Source organism: Tamandua tetradactyla, chromosome 3 (genome assembly GCF_023851605.1).
Source record: "Tamandua tetradactyla isolate mTamTet1 chromosome 3, mTamTet1.pri, whole genome shotgun sequence".
NCBI classification, from domain to species: Eukaryota; Metazoa; Chordata; class Mammalia; order Pilosa; family Myrmecophagidae; genus Tamandua; species Tamandua tetradactyla.
Window position 1 is genome coordinate 72,872 of NC_135329.1, and position 12,723 is coordinate 85,594.

The 12,723-nt window shown below is 36.8% G+C and overlaps 1 protein-coding gene across 3 annotated transcripts in view; it reads left to right on the forward strand.

Annotated features, from left to right (window-relative positions):
• LOC143676883 (uncharacterized) overlaps positions 1-12,723 on the forward strand; it is a 97,813-nt gene that overhangs the window by 51,516 nt on the left and 33,574 nt on the right. For all 3 annotated transcript variants that reach the window (XR_013172256.1, XR_013172257.1, XR_013172258.1), the window contains one exon: positions 7,439-7,503. The gene's annotated coding sequence lies outside the window, so the exon portion shown is untranslated. The remainder of the gene's footprint in view (positions 1-7,438; positions 7,504-12,723) is intronic.

The following is a 12,723-nucleotide window of genomic DNA, read 5'->3' on the forward strand; positions in this document are numbered from 1 at the left end:
CCAACACAGGAATGATGTTTGCAACCTTGGGAAACATTTGGGACACCACCTTTTTCTCAACTCCATGCCGTCCAAGCATTGGTGCAGCACTCTGACTCTCTTCCGTCTCTAAGGCACATGCTCAACCCTCTCAGATCACTGGAGTGGCAGTGAGGCTCTGCCCAATGCTCCAGGAATGTGCTCTGCTTTCTCTGAAGCTGAAGAAGTTGAAACTCTTCTGCCTGTCCCCTGCCTTCAGGGTAAACACACCCTTTCCATGTGGATGTGCAGGTCCTTTCTCCTGGTCTGAGATTTCTTGGCTTCAGACCTTAGCTTCCATGGTTTTACTACCAAAGTTTTTTTTTTCCTTCATTTTGTCCCTTTTAGTCCAGATTGGCAGTGGTTCTGTTTATACAGATCTCACAAAAAGTATGTTGGTTTAGCATGTACTATCCAGGGGTTAAAGCTATCAGACAATAGGACTTAACACAGATCTTTTCTGTATAACTCCCATCTCCCATCCTGGCTTGTCCTGACGTGGCTGACTGGTTCCATATTTGGTTAAATCCTCATGTGTACCATTGCTGCTGCTGCTGTGGTCTCTGTTTCTGAAAACTCAGAACTTTTCAGACCATTAGATTCTGGCTACTTTGTACTCAAGAGTTCAGTTCTCAACTTATCCCTTTCCTGTTGGATTTTAATATAAGCTACAAGAAGAAGCCAGGCTACATTTCCATATTTAATTTGGAGATTTCCTCAACTAGATATCCTAGCTGGTTGCTTTCAAATTCTTATTTCCATCTAGCATGAGGACTCAATTTTGCCAAATTCTCTGCAAGTTTAAAACAAGGATCACCTTTCTTCCAGTTTGCAATGATGCTTTGCTCATTTCTAATACAGAAGTATCTTTAATGTCCATATTTCTACCAACAGTCTCTTAAAAGCATTCTAGGCCTTCTCTATCAAGCTCCTCACACCCCTTCCATAATCTTCCCCTTATCCATTTCAAAAGTCTTTCCAACATGTTTGGTTTTTGCAAACCACAGCATCTTACTTCTCTGGTACCAAAATGTGTTTAAATCTGTTTTGGTTTGTTCAAGCTGCTGGAATGCAGTATTCCAGAAATGGATTGGCTTTAATAAAGATTTAATTAAGTCACAAGTTTACAGTTCTGTGCTGGTTTGAAATGATGTATGTACCCTAGAAAAGCCATGTTTTAATCCTAATCCCATTTTGTAAAGGCAGCTGTTTCTTCTAATCCCTATTCAGTGTGTATGTTTGAAATGTAATGAGATCATCTCCCTGGAGATGTGATTTAATGAAGAGTGGTTGTTAAATTGGATTAGGTAGAGGTGTGTCTCAATCCATATCAGTGGGCCTTGATTAGTTTCTGCAATCCTATAAAAGAGGAAATATTTTGGAGAATAGGACAGTCAGAGAGAGCAGAGCAGAACAACGTAGCCACGAGAAAGAGTCCACCAGCCAGCGACCTTTGGAGATGAAGGAGAAAAATGTCTCCCAGGGAGATTCATGATACAGGAAGCCAGGAGAAGAAGCTAGCAGATGATGCCATGTTTGCCATGTGCTCTTCCAGATGAGAGAGAAACCCAGACCGTGTTCAACATGTGCCTTTCCAGATGAGACTGTGTTCACCATGTACCTTCTCACTTGAGAGAGAAACCGTGAATTTCATTGACCTTCTTGAACCAAGGTATCTTTCCCTGCATGCCTTAGATTGTACATTTCTATGGACTTGTTTTAATTGGGACATTTTCTCGGCCTTGGAATTGTAAACTAGCATCTGATTAAATTCCCCTTTTTAAAAGCCATTCCGTTTATGGTGTATTGTATTCCAGAAGCTAGCAAACTGGAAGTTCTAAGTCCATAAAAATGTTGCAACTAAGGCATCCAAGAAAGATATTTAAAAAAATTTTTTTAATTAATTTTTAAATTAAAAAATATATGACAAGAAAGAAACACAAACATTGTTAACACATGATCACTCTGTTCTACACTTATAATCAGTAATTCACAATATCATCACATAGTTGCACATTCATCATGATAATTTCTTAGAACATTTGCATCAATTCAGAAAAAGAAATAAAAAGACAACAGAAAAAAAAAAACAGAAAAAAAATTATATATACCATACCCCTTACCCCTCCCTTTCATTGATCACTAGCATTTCAAACTAAATTTATTTTAACATTTGTTCCCCCTATTATTTATTTTTATTCTATATGGTCTACTCATCTACTGACAAGGTAAATAAAGGAGCATCAGACAAGGTTTTCACAGTCACACAGTCACATTGTGAAAGCTATTATCATTATGCAATCATCATCAAGAAACATGGCTACTGGAACACAGCTCTACATTTTCAGGCAGTTCCCTCCTGCCTCTCCATTACATCTGAAATAACAAAGTGTTATCTACTTAATACATAAGAATAACCTCCAGGATAATCTTCTGACTCTGTTTGGAATCTCTCAGCCATTGACACTCTGTCTCATTTCACTCTTCCCCCTTTTGATCGAGGTTTTCTCAATCCCTTGATGTTGAGTCTCAGTTCATTCTAGGGTTTTTCTCAATCCCTTGATGGTGAGTCTCAGCTCATTCTAGGATTTCTGTCCCACATTGCCAGGAAGGTCCACACCCCTGGGAGTCAAGTCCCATGTAGACAGGGGGAGGGTGGTGAGTTTGCTTGTTGTGTTGGCTGGAGAGAGAGGCCACATCTGAGTAGCAGAAGAGATTGTCTTGGGGGTGACTGTTAGGCCTAATTTTAAGTAGGCTTGACCTGTTGTGGGGTTGAGTTTCATATGAACAAACCGCAAGACTGGGGGGCTCAGCCTATTGCTTTGGTTGTCCCCACTGCTTGTGAGAATATCAAGAATTCACCTTGGGGAGGTTGAATTTTCCCTCGTTCTCACCATTTCCTGAAGGAGACTTTGCAAATACTCAGGAAAGATATTTTGATTCCAAAGAATGGCCAAATGGCATCTGAGATTTCTTGTCAGCTGGGAAGGCCTATGGCTGGCACCTGAGGTTCTTGCTCTGGTTTGTTTCTTTGTTTCTGATTCTAGTGGCTTCCTCTCTGAGCATCTGTGGGCCCTCACTTAGCTACTCTGTATCAGCTTTCTCCAGGTTCTGGCTTGCTTAGCATCTCATGGAAAGGTACAGGGCGAACCTTGCTGGGTTGTGGTTTCTAACATCTCTCCAAGAATCTCTGTTGGCACTCTAAGCATCTCTGTTGACATTCCATGCATCTCCAAGTATCTGTGTCTGAGTTTTTACTCAAATATTTCCCTGTGCTGGCTCTTTTAAGGACGCTAGTAAATTAAGACCCAACTTAAATAGGTGGGGCCAAACCTCCATGGAAATAATCTAATCAAAAGGTCCCACCCACAACTGAGTAGACCACATCACCATGGAAACAACATAATCAAAATGTAGGTAGGTGTGTACCCAAGCAGTAGGTCTGCCCCCACACAGTAAGATTAGAATTAATAGAATATGGCTTTTCTGGGGTACAGAACAGATTATAACCAGCCCAGGGGGAGACTAGTGACAACAATGGCTTGGACCAAGTGATAGTAGTACGTGTGGTGAAGTGATCAGATTGTGGATGTATTTAGAAAGTACAACTATTAGGACTTCATGGTGGATTGAAAGTTGGGTGAAATAACTCATACATCCTATACCCCTTACCCCTCCCTCTCATTACCACTAGTATTTGTAATCTACCCCATTTTTTAAAACCCCTTAATCCCCCTCTTTTACTTATATTTGTCCTTATTTTTTTTACTCATCTGTCCATACCCTGGATAAAAGGAACATCAGACACAAGATTTTCACAATCACATGGTCATATTGTAAAAGCTATATAGTTATACAGTCCTCTTCAAGAATCAAAGCTACTAGAATACAGTTCAACAGTTTCAGGTACTTCCTTCTAGCCACTCCAATATACCGTAAACTAAAAATGGGTATCTATATAATGTATAAGAATAACCTCTAAGATAACTTTTTGACTGTGATTGAAATCTTTCAGCCTCTGAGACTTTATTTTATCTCATTCCTCTCTTCCTGCTTTTGGTCAGGAAGTCTTTCTCAATCCCGTGATGCTGTCCTGGCTCAAACCTGAGAATCATGTTTCATGTAGTTAGGGAGATTTATACTCCTGGGAGTCATGACCCACTGGGGAAAAGGGCAGTGAATTCACTTGCCAAGTTGTCTTAGAGAGAAAGGTCACTCCAGAGCAAGAAAAGAGGGTTTCTGGTGATGACTCTTAGGCATTATTATAAGTAGGCTTAGCCTATCATTTGCAGGAATAAACTTTATTTGAGTGAGCCCCAAGACTTAACAGACACCTCTCAGAAGAGGAAATACAAATGGCCAAAAGGCACATGAAGAGATGCTCAATGTCCCTGGCCATTAGAGAAATGCAAATCAAAACCACAATGAGATATCATCTCACACCCACCAGAATGGCCATTATCAACAAAACAGAAAATGACAAGTGCTGGAGAGGATGCGGAGAAAGAGGCACACTTATCCACTGTTGGTGGGAATGTCAAATGGTGCAACCACTGTGGAAGGCAGTTTGGCGGTTCCTCAAAAAGCTGAATATAGAATTGCCGTACAACTCAGCAATACCATTGCTGGGTATCTACTCAAAGGACTTAAGGGCAAAGACACAAACGGACATTTGCACACCAATGTTTATAGCAGCATTATTTACAATTGCAAAGAGATGGAAACAGCCAAAATGTCCATCAACAGACGAGTGGCTAAACAAACTGTGGTATATACATACGATGGAATATTATGCAGCTTTAAGACAGGATAAACTTATGAAGCATGTAATAACATGGATGGACCTAGAGAACATTATGCTGAGTGAGTCTAGCCAAAAACTAAAAGACAAATACTGTATGGTCCCACTGATGTGAACCGACATTCTAGAATAAACTTGGAATATGTCATTGGTAACCGAGTCCAGCAGGAGTTAGAAACAGGGTAAGATAATGGGTAATAGGAGCTGATGGGATACAGACTGTGCAACAGGACTAGATACAAAAACTCAAAAATGGACAGCACAATAATACCTAATTGTAAAGTAATCATGTTAAAACACTGAATGAAGCTGCATCTGAGCTATAGGTTTTTTGTTTGTTTGTTTGTTTGTGTCTTTTTTTTACTATTATTATTATTTTTATTTTTTTCTCTATATTAACATTCTATATCTTTTTCTGTTGTTTTGCTAGTTCTTTTCCTAAATCGATGCAAATGTACTAAGAAATGATGATCATGCATCTATGTGATGATGTTAAGAATTACTGATTGCATATGTAGAATGGAATGATTTCTAAATGTTATGTTAATTTCTTTTTTTTCTTTAATTAATAAAAAAAAAGTCCACAAAAAGTGGACTCTGAGGCTATACATGGGAGAAAGTGGCTTAGTCTCAAGATGATGGGATTGAGAACAGACTTTTTTTCTAAAGAACTTTAAATCCCAGAAAGCAGACCCATTTGGGTTTGTCAATTTATTTAGTGGAGAGTTCTCTGAATGTTTTCCCCAGGTTAGATGTTTGTCTGTTTGAGCATTTTCCACAGTGGGGGCATAGAGGTATTGAGGCTATAGGAAGTTATTTGGAATTATAAAATGTATTGGCTCTGTTTCTCAGTCTCTTCCTACATGCTTTCCCATTTCTGAGTCCTGACCTTCCTGGGTTTCTTCTGTGCTGAGTGGCTCCCTTTCTCCTTACTTTTAATGAAGTTTCTTATAATCTCCTCCTCCCCTCCTTAGATTTCTTTTTTGCCACTATGAAGCTAAACTTAATATTCCTTCTTTACTATCTACTTTAAATCAGTTCTGGGAGGGAGGGGAGAGAAATGCCTGTGTTATCCTGAATGAGCTGGATGTTTGAATTATTTCTTATATCCTGAAATAAGGTTTCCTATAAGTACTGAATGTTAATATTTTCAAGTGTGTCAACTATAAAAAATTAACAGCGAAAGATTCGTGAGATATGCTGACAATGTAGCTTTAGAAATCATCACACCAGTAAAATGACTTGCTGGCAGCAATACTTTTGAAAACACATAGGACTTTTCCCCCTTTGGATATATAATGATTCTAAATTACTTTGGAAATTGGGACTTAGTTTTGGCTTTGAAGTAATTTTTTTTTAAAAAGTCAGGTGAAAAAAGAATAGTAACATTTAAAATTTCTCATTTAAAACTGTAAAAACTGTTCATATGCTTTTTACACAGAAATCTGAATATGTTTACTTTTTAAAAAATTGAGGTGATAGGAAAAATGAAAAAGGAGCATGGGTGTATTTTGTTGAAGTAAAAGGTCTTTGTATTTGAAGAAAAAATCCAGAATATCTGTATCTTCTAATTCTGTTAAGTATAAGAATTTGAAGTCTGCTCTTTTGCACCTCTTTTGTCCTTTAAATATACTATTACTAAATATTGTATGGTTTTTTGATTAGTTTGTTGGATTGGCAGTAATTTTTCACTTTTAGTGATGCCATAAAATTCTCCTTCGGTAATCATTGATATATAAAATTAAAAGATATTCAAAGGTGTTTTTGTTTAATAGTTGCAAAATTAATCTGAAAAATTATAAACATTTTGTGAATTAAGATTTAAGATTGTTTTAAAATGTAGAATGTGTACTTTTTAAAGATGAAACCTGTTTGATTGAAAATGTACATTAAGCGCATTAAATAAAAATTTTATATGAGCTTTTTATTCTGTCTAAACAATTTATTATGCATTTAAAAATGTTCTCCTATATAATAGTCATACATACTTTCAAGTATTAGACTACTATTTGAATGGTGGACAGTAAGTACACTAATCAGTCATAGGATGCTTTAGTGGGTTTAGTATTTTAAAAGTATGCTGCCAAAGAAAAGGAAGGATAGTTTGAATTGTCTCAAAAGACATCTTCACACTATATTGTAAACTGTGTTATGTTAGTTATCTGCATTTTTATAACTCTAGGATTTTGATAACATTTCACTTGCTGATTTTAGTTACACATTACATATTTAAGTGTTTTGCCAGAAGCACATACAATTGAAATGTTCTCTTTTGGTTTCCAGGCTTATTTTGTGTTGCCTATAATCAAGAACTTCAGTTGTATGGCTTTTTTTTTTTTAAGTTGCAACAAAATGTGTACATAACAGGGCAGGCCACAGTGGCTCAGTGGCAGGGTTCTCACCTGCCATGCCAGAGACCTGGGTTCAATTCCCAGTGCCTGCCCATGTAAAAAAAAAAAAAAGAGTATATATAACAAAATTTGCCATTTTAAGAATTATTAAGTGTAAAGTTCATTATCATTAATTATATTCACTAGTTGCATGGCTTCTATGACATTTAATGTATTGAAAGCAATTGCATAAGTGTTTAACTTTTTTATGTTAACATTTTTCTTTTAGGTTATCTGCAATGGTGAGATGAAGTAACTTAAGATGCGCAAATTAAAAGTGATACCAGAGAAAAGGTACTGTGTATATGTATAAATTACAGAATGTATAACAATATGTGTAAATTATAGAAATGATACATGAAATGATTATTTGAAAATTGTTAGTTAAAAGTATCATTTGTGCTTAAATAATGGTGTATTTGTATTGTATTAATATTTTTTGATGTTTAGCTTTTTAGTTAAAGCAGAAATCATCAAACTGTGACCCAGTGACCAAATGTAACCCAGTTCCTATTTTAGTGTGGCCCATGAGTTAAGAATGATTTTTACATTTTTAAATGCTTGCAAAAACCAAAAGAATAATATTTTTGACACATGAAGATTGTATGAAATTCAAATTTCAGGGTATATCAGGTTTTATTATTTATAAGAAAATCAAAATAAAAGAAAGATATAGCCATATTTATCCATTTACATATTCTCTGCCTGCTTTTGCACTACAGCAGTTGAGTTGAATAGTTGTGACATAGATTGTATGGTCTACAGTGCCTAAAATATGTATTGTGTGGCCCTTTGCCAAAAAATTTTCCTGATCCCTGAGTTAAAGCACCTTATATAATCTCTGTTAAAGCTTGTAAGTGCTAAAAATATGTCTTAAGATTGGTATTACTTTGGGCCCTTTCACTTAAAATGACAGACAGATTTTACTGATTTCATTTTGGAATTTTGCTAGGTATATATGCTTGAATAAATTGCTTAACCTTGTTAATCCTCAGTTTTGTCATCTGTAAAATAAGTTTAATGATAATGCTGTGTTGACAAAGTTGCAAAGATTTACTGGCCAACCCAGTAAATCATAACTTATTAATCAAAAATGAAAGTTTCTGCTTATAGTAGTATTTTATTTTTGCTTGTATATATGCAACTCTGCATTTATAGATATGCTTCAAATCTGTTTTATAATGAGCTGTATACACACAGTTTATTTAGGTAAGATTTTTTTTTTTAATTGTTAGATGTTTCAGTTTGCTAAATCTGCTGTAATGATGGATTGGCTTTTACAAAGGGGATTTATTAGGTTACAGATTTACAGTTCTAAGTATGTGAAGATGTCCAAATTAGGGCATCAATATGAGGATACCTTCACTCAAAAGCCGATGGCATCAGGGTTTCTTTGTCACATGGGAAGGCACATGGTAATCTCTGCTGGCCTTTCTCTCCTGGCTGTTTTTCAGAATGGCTCTCTTAGTTCCTACGGGTCTTTCTGGCCTGTATTGGGATATTTTCCCTTTCTAAGCATCTGTGGGTCCTCTTTTAGCTTCTCTGGGGCAAACTCTGGGTTTCATCTTTTTAGCAGTTTGTTTCTTCAAAGGTCAGCCCTGAGCACTCTCTCTGTTTTTTGACTTCTATTCCATTCATATAGGATTCCAGTAAAAGGATCAAGACCCACCTTGAATTGGGTGGGTCACATCTCTATGGACATAGTCTAATCAAAAGGTTCCCCCTACCGTAGGTTTGCACCCACAAGATTGGATTAGAAGAACATAGCTGTTCTAGGGTATATAACAGTTTCAAACCAGCAAATTAGGTTTTCCACTTTTTATGTATACATTATGTATGTAATGCATATAATACATTGTAACAAATTTTGCATGTCCAAATACAAATATTGTTCAAACAGATTTTATTGTCCAAGCACTTGTGTTATTTCTTTATGAAAGGAAATAGGCATTGTTTTGGGTTATAAAAGAGTGCTACCCTTATTTTTCAGTTTAAGTCAAACAAGTAATGCTGTCCTTATCGATTCAAGTTTCTAGGTAATTGTTTATAAGAATATAAAGTCTCTTATAGTTTGAAAACTTTTGGCTCCTAAGATCAGGTTTAATTTTTTCCTCTTGAAGTAGATTTCTTTGGAAATTTGTTATATGTTCTTGTTGTTTTAGACTGACTAAATTGTGATCACTGCAGATAACATTCTAGAGGAAATTATAATTTCTAGTAATACTTACGACATGCTTCTGTGAAGAGAGGTGAATACAATAAAATGTACTTAGGTAGGAAAGGGTCAAAATCTTTCTTTTCCCTTTTTATCATCTGGCAATCATTACTGATTGTGTTTGAGAACTCACGAAAATGTCTTTGAGGGTTCTGAGGAGGGAAAAAATAATACTTCTAGGTATTGTCTTAAAGTTTTTTTTCCTGTAATCAGATTTGATCAATGCACAACATTTATTGTGTACTTTGCATGTCTTCAGAGGCTTCTGTAGATGCACTTTCTGAGTTATTTCTTGTTTTGTCCTTCTTAGGTTTATTTCACAGCCATGAAGTATATTAAATGCCTTTTATGTATGTAGCTTGATACTAAATATGTGAGAATAGAAAAGAAGCTTAAATATAACAGTACAATGCTTTGCAGAAAATGAGTGTTCAGTGTGTTTTAAAAATTTTTAATGAGCCCTAATCTGTTTTTTTAATGTTTTTATTGAGAAATCTTCACACACATACATTTCATACATGGTGTACAATCAGTGATTCAAAACATCATCATGTAATTGTGTATTTATCACCATGATCATTTTTTAGAACATTTGCATCACTCCAGAAAAATAAATAAAAAGAAAAAAAAGAGAAAGCTCATACATACAGTTACTAGTTAGCTAGCTGCCGGAATGTGGTATACTAGAAATAGAACAGCTTTATAAAAGGGAATTTAATAAGTTGCTAGTTTATAGTTCTAAGGCTGTGCAATTGTCCAAATTAAAACAAGTCTATAGAAATGTCCAATCAAAGGCATCCAGGGAAAGATACCTTGGTTCAAAAAGGCTGATGATGTTTAGTGTTTCTCTTTCAGCTGGAAGGGCACATAGCAAACATGGTAGCATCTGCTAGCTTTCTTTCCAGGCATCTTATTTCATGAAGCTCCCTGGGAGGTGTTTTCCTTCTTCATCTCCAAAGGTCTCTGGCTGGTGGACTCTTGTTTTCTTGTCCTTCTGTCATGGTTCTGTGGCCCTCTCCTCATTCTCAAAAGAAACTCTCCAAAATGCCTACTCTTTTGTAGGAGTCCAGTAAACTAATTAAGACCCAGGTAGACTGGGTAGAGACATGTCTCCATCTAATCAAGTTAAATGCCCACAATTCATTCAGCCACATCTCCATTGAGATAACCTAATCAAGCGCCCAGCCTATAGTACTCTATAGGGATTAGAAGAAACCATTGTTCCCACAAGATTGATTAGTATTAAAACATGGATTTTCTAGGGTACATGAATCCTTTCAAACCGGCACACATGCCATACAGTTTACTCCTCCCTCTCATTGACTACTAGTATTTCCATCTACCCAATTTATTTTACCCTTTGTCCCCCCTATTATTTACTTATTTATTTTTTTAATCCATATTTTTTTACTCATCTGTCCATACCCTGGATAAAAGGAACATCATACACAATTTATACAATTACACAGCCACATTGTAAACATTATATTATTATACAATCATCTTCAAGAATCAAGGCTACTGGAACATAGCTCAACAATTTCAAGTACTTCTTGCTAGCCACTCCAATGCGCCATAAACTGAAAAGGGATATCTGTATAATGCATAAGAATAACCTCCGGGATAACCTCTTGACTTTGAAATCTCTCAGCCACTGAAACTTTATTTTGTCTCATTTTCTAACCCCCTTGTTCTTGCTTACAAGCTGCTGGAATGCGATATAGCAGAAACAGAATGGCTTTTAAAAAGGGGAGTTTATTAAGTTGCAAGTTTAAGGTCTAAGCCTGTGAAGATATCCAAATTAAAGGCAAGGCTATGAAAATGTCCATTAAGGCACCAACAAGATATTACTTTGACTCAGGAAAGACCTGTGTACTTTTGGGTTTCTCTCTCACCTGGAAGGGTACATGGCAAAGTCTGCTAGTTTTCTCTCCCTGCTTCTTGTTTCATGAAGCTCCCCCAGAGGTGTTTTCCTTCTTCATCTCCAGAGGTCTTTGGCTGGGCTCCTGTGGCTCTCTACCTTTTTCCAAGTAGATTCCCACGCAAATGGCTCCAGTAAGCAGCCCCATCTTGAATGAGTGGAGACACATCTCCACGGAAACCATCTAATCAAAAGTTACCACCTGAAATGTGACCTCACCATACAGCATACAAAAAAAACACACACACACAAAACCAACTAACCAAACAAACAAATAAGAAACAGTTACCACCCACAGATGGGTTGGTCATATCTGCATGGAAACAGTCATGATCTGCTCTCCCAGCCATATTGAATGATGATTAAATAACTTGGATTTTCTGGGGTTCAGAACAGATTCATGCACACCCCTCTTGGTCAAGAAGGCTTTCTCAATCCTTTGATGCCAGGTCCCGGCTCATCCCAGGATTACTATCCCATGTTACTAGGGAGATTTATACCCCTGGGAGTCATGTCCCACGTAGGAGAGAGGGGAGTGAGTTCACCTGCAGAGTTGGTTTAGAGAGGCCATATCTGAGCAACAAAAGGGGTTCTCTGGGATTGACTCTTAGGCCTAATTTTAAGTAGACATAGCCTATCCTTTGCAGGAATAATTTTGATAACAGCAAACCCCAAGACTGATGACTCAGCCTATTGATTTGGTTATCTCCATTAATTGCAAGAATATCAGAAATTCTCCAATTGGGGAAGTTGAATATTTCCTCCTTCTTTCCCATTCCCCCAAGGAGACATTGCAAATACTTCTTTATTCACTGCTCTAATTACTCAGAGATTTATTGGGGCATCACACTAACATAGACAAACCAACAAAATCTCACACCGTATTCAAGATTCCATGTTCTTCTGGTGTTCAGCTAAGCTGAACATACAAGTTAGGAAATGTGCTACACAAAATATAAATTTTGCACCCGATAAACATCTCTCCCTTTAATCTCACACAGAAGTTGAAGTTTTAAAATATGTGCTGTATGTTGGTTTGCTAGCTGCTGGAATGTGATATACTAGAAATGGAACATCTTTAGTAAAGGGGAATTTAATTTAAAAGTTACAAACGTACAGTTCTAAGGAAGTGAGTGTCCAAACTAAGGCATCCAGGGAAAATACCTTAATTCAAGGAAGGCTGATGTATCCACAACACCTCTGTCAGCTGGAAAGGTACACTGGTCTGTTGCTCTTGGGCTCCAGTGCTTTCAACCCCTCATTTTACTTCTCTGGGGCTGGCTTTTATCTCTTGGCTTCCCTTGACTTTCTCCAGGTTCTGGCTTGCTTAACATTTCATGGCTGTGTCTGCTGGGCTCCAAGCATCTCCAGACATCCT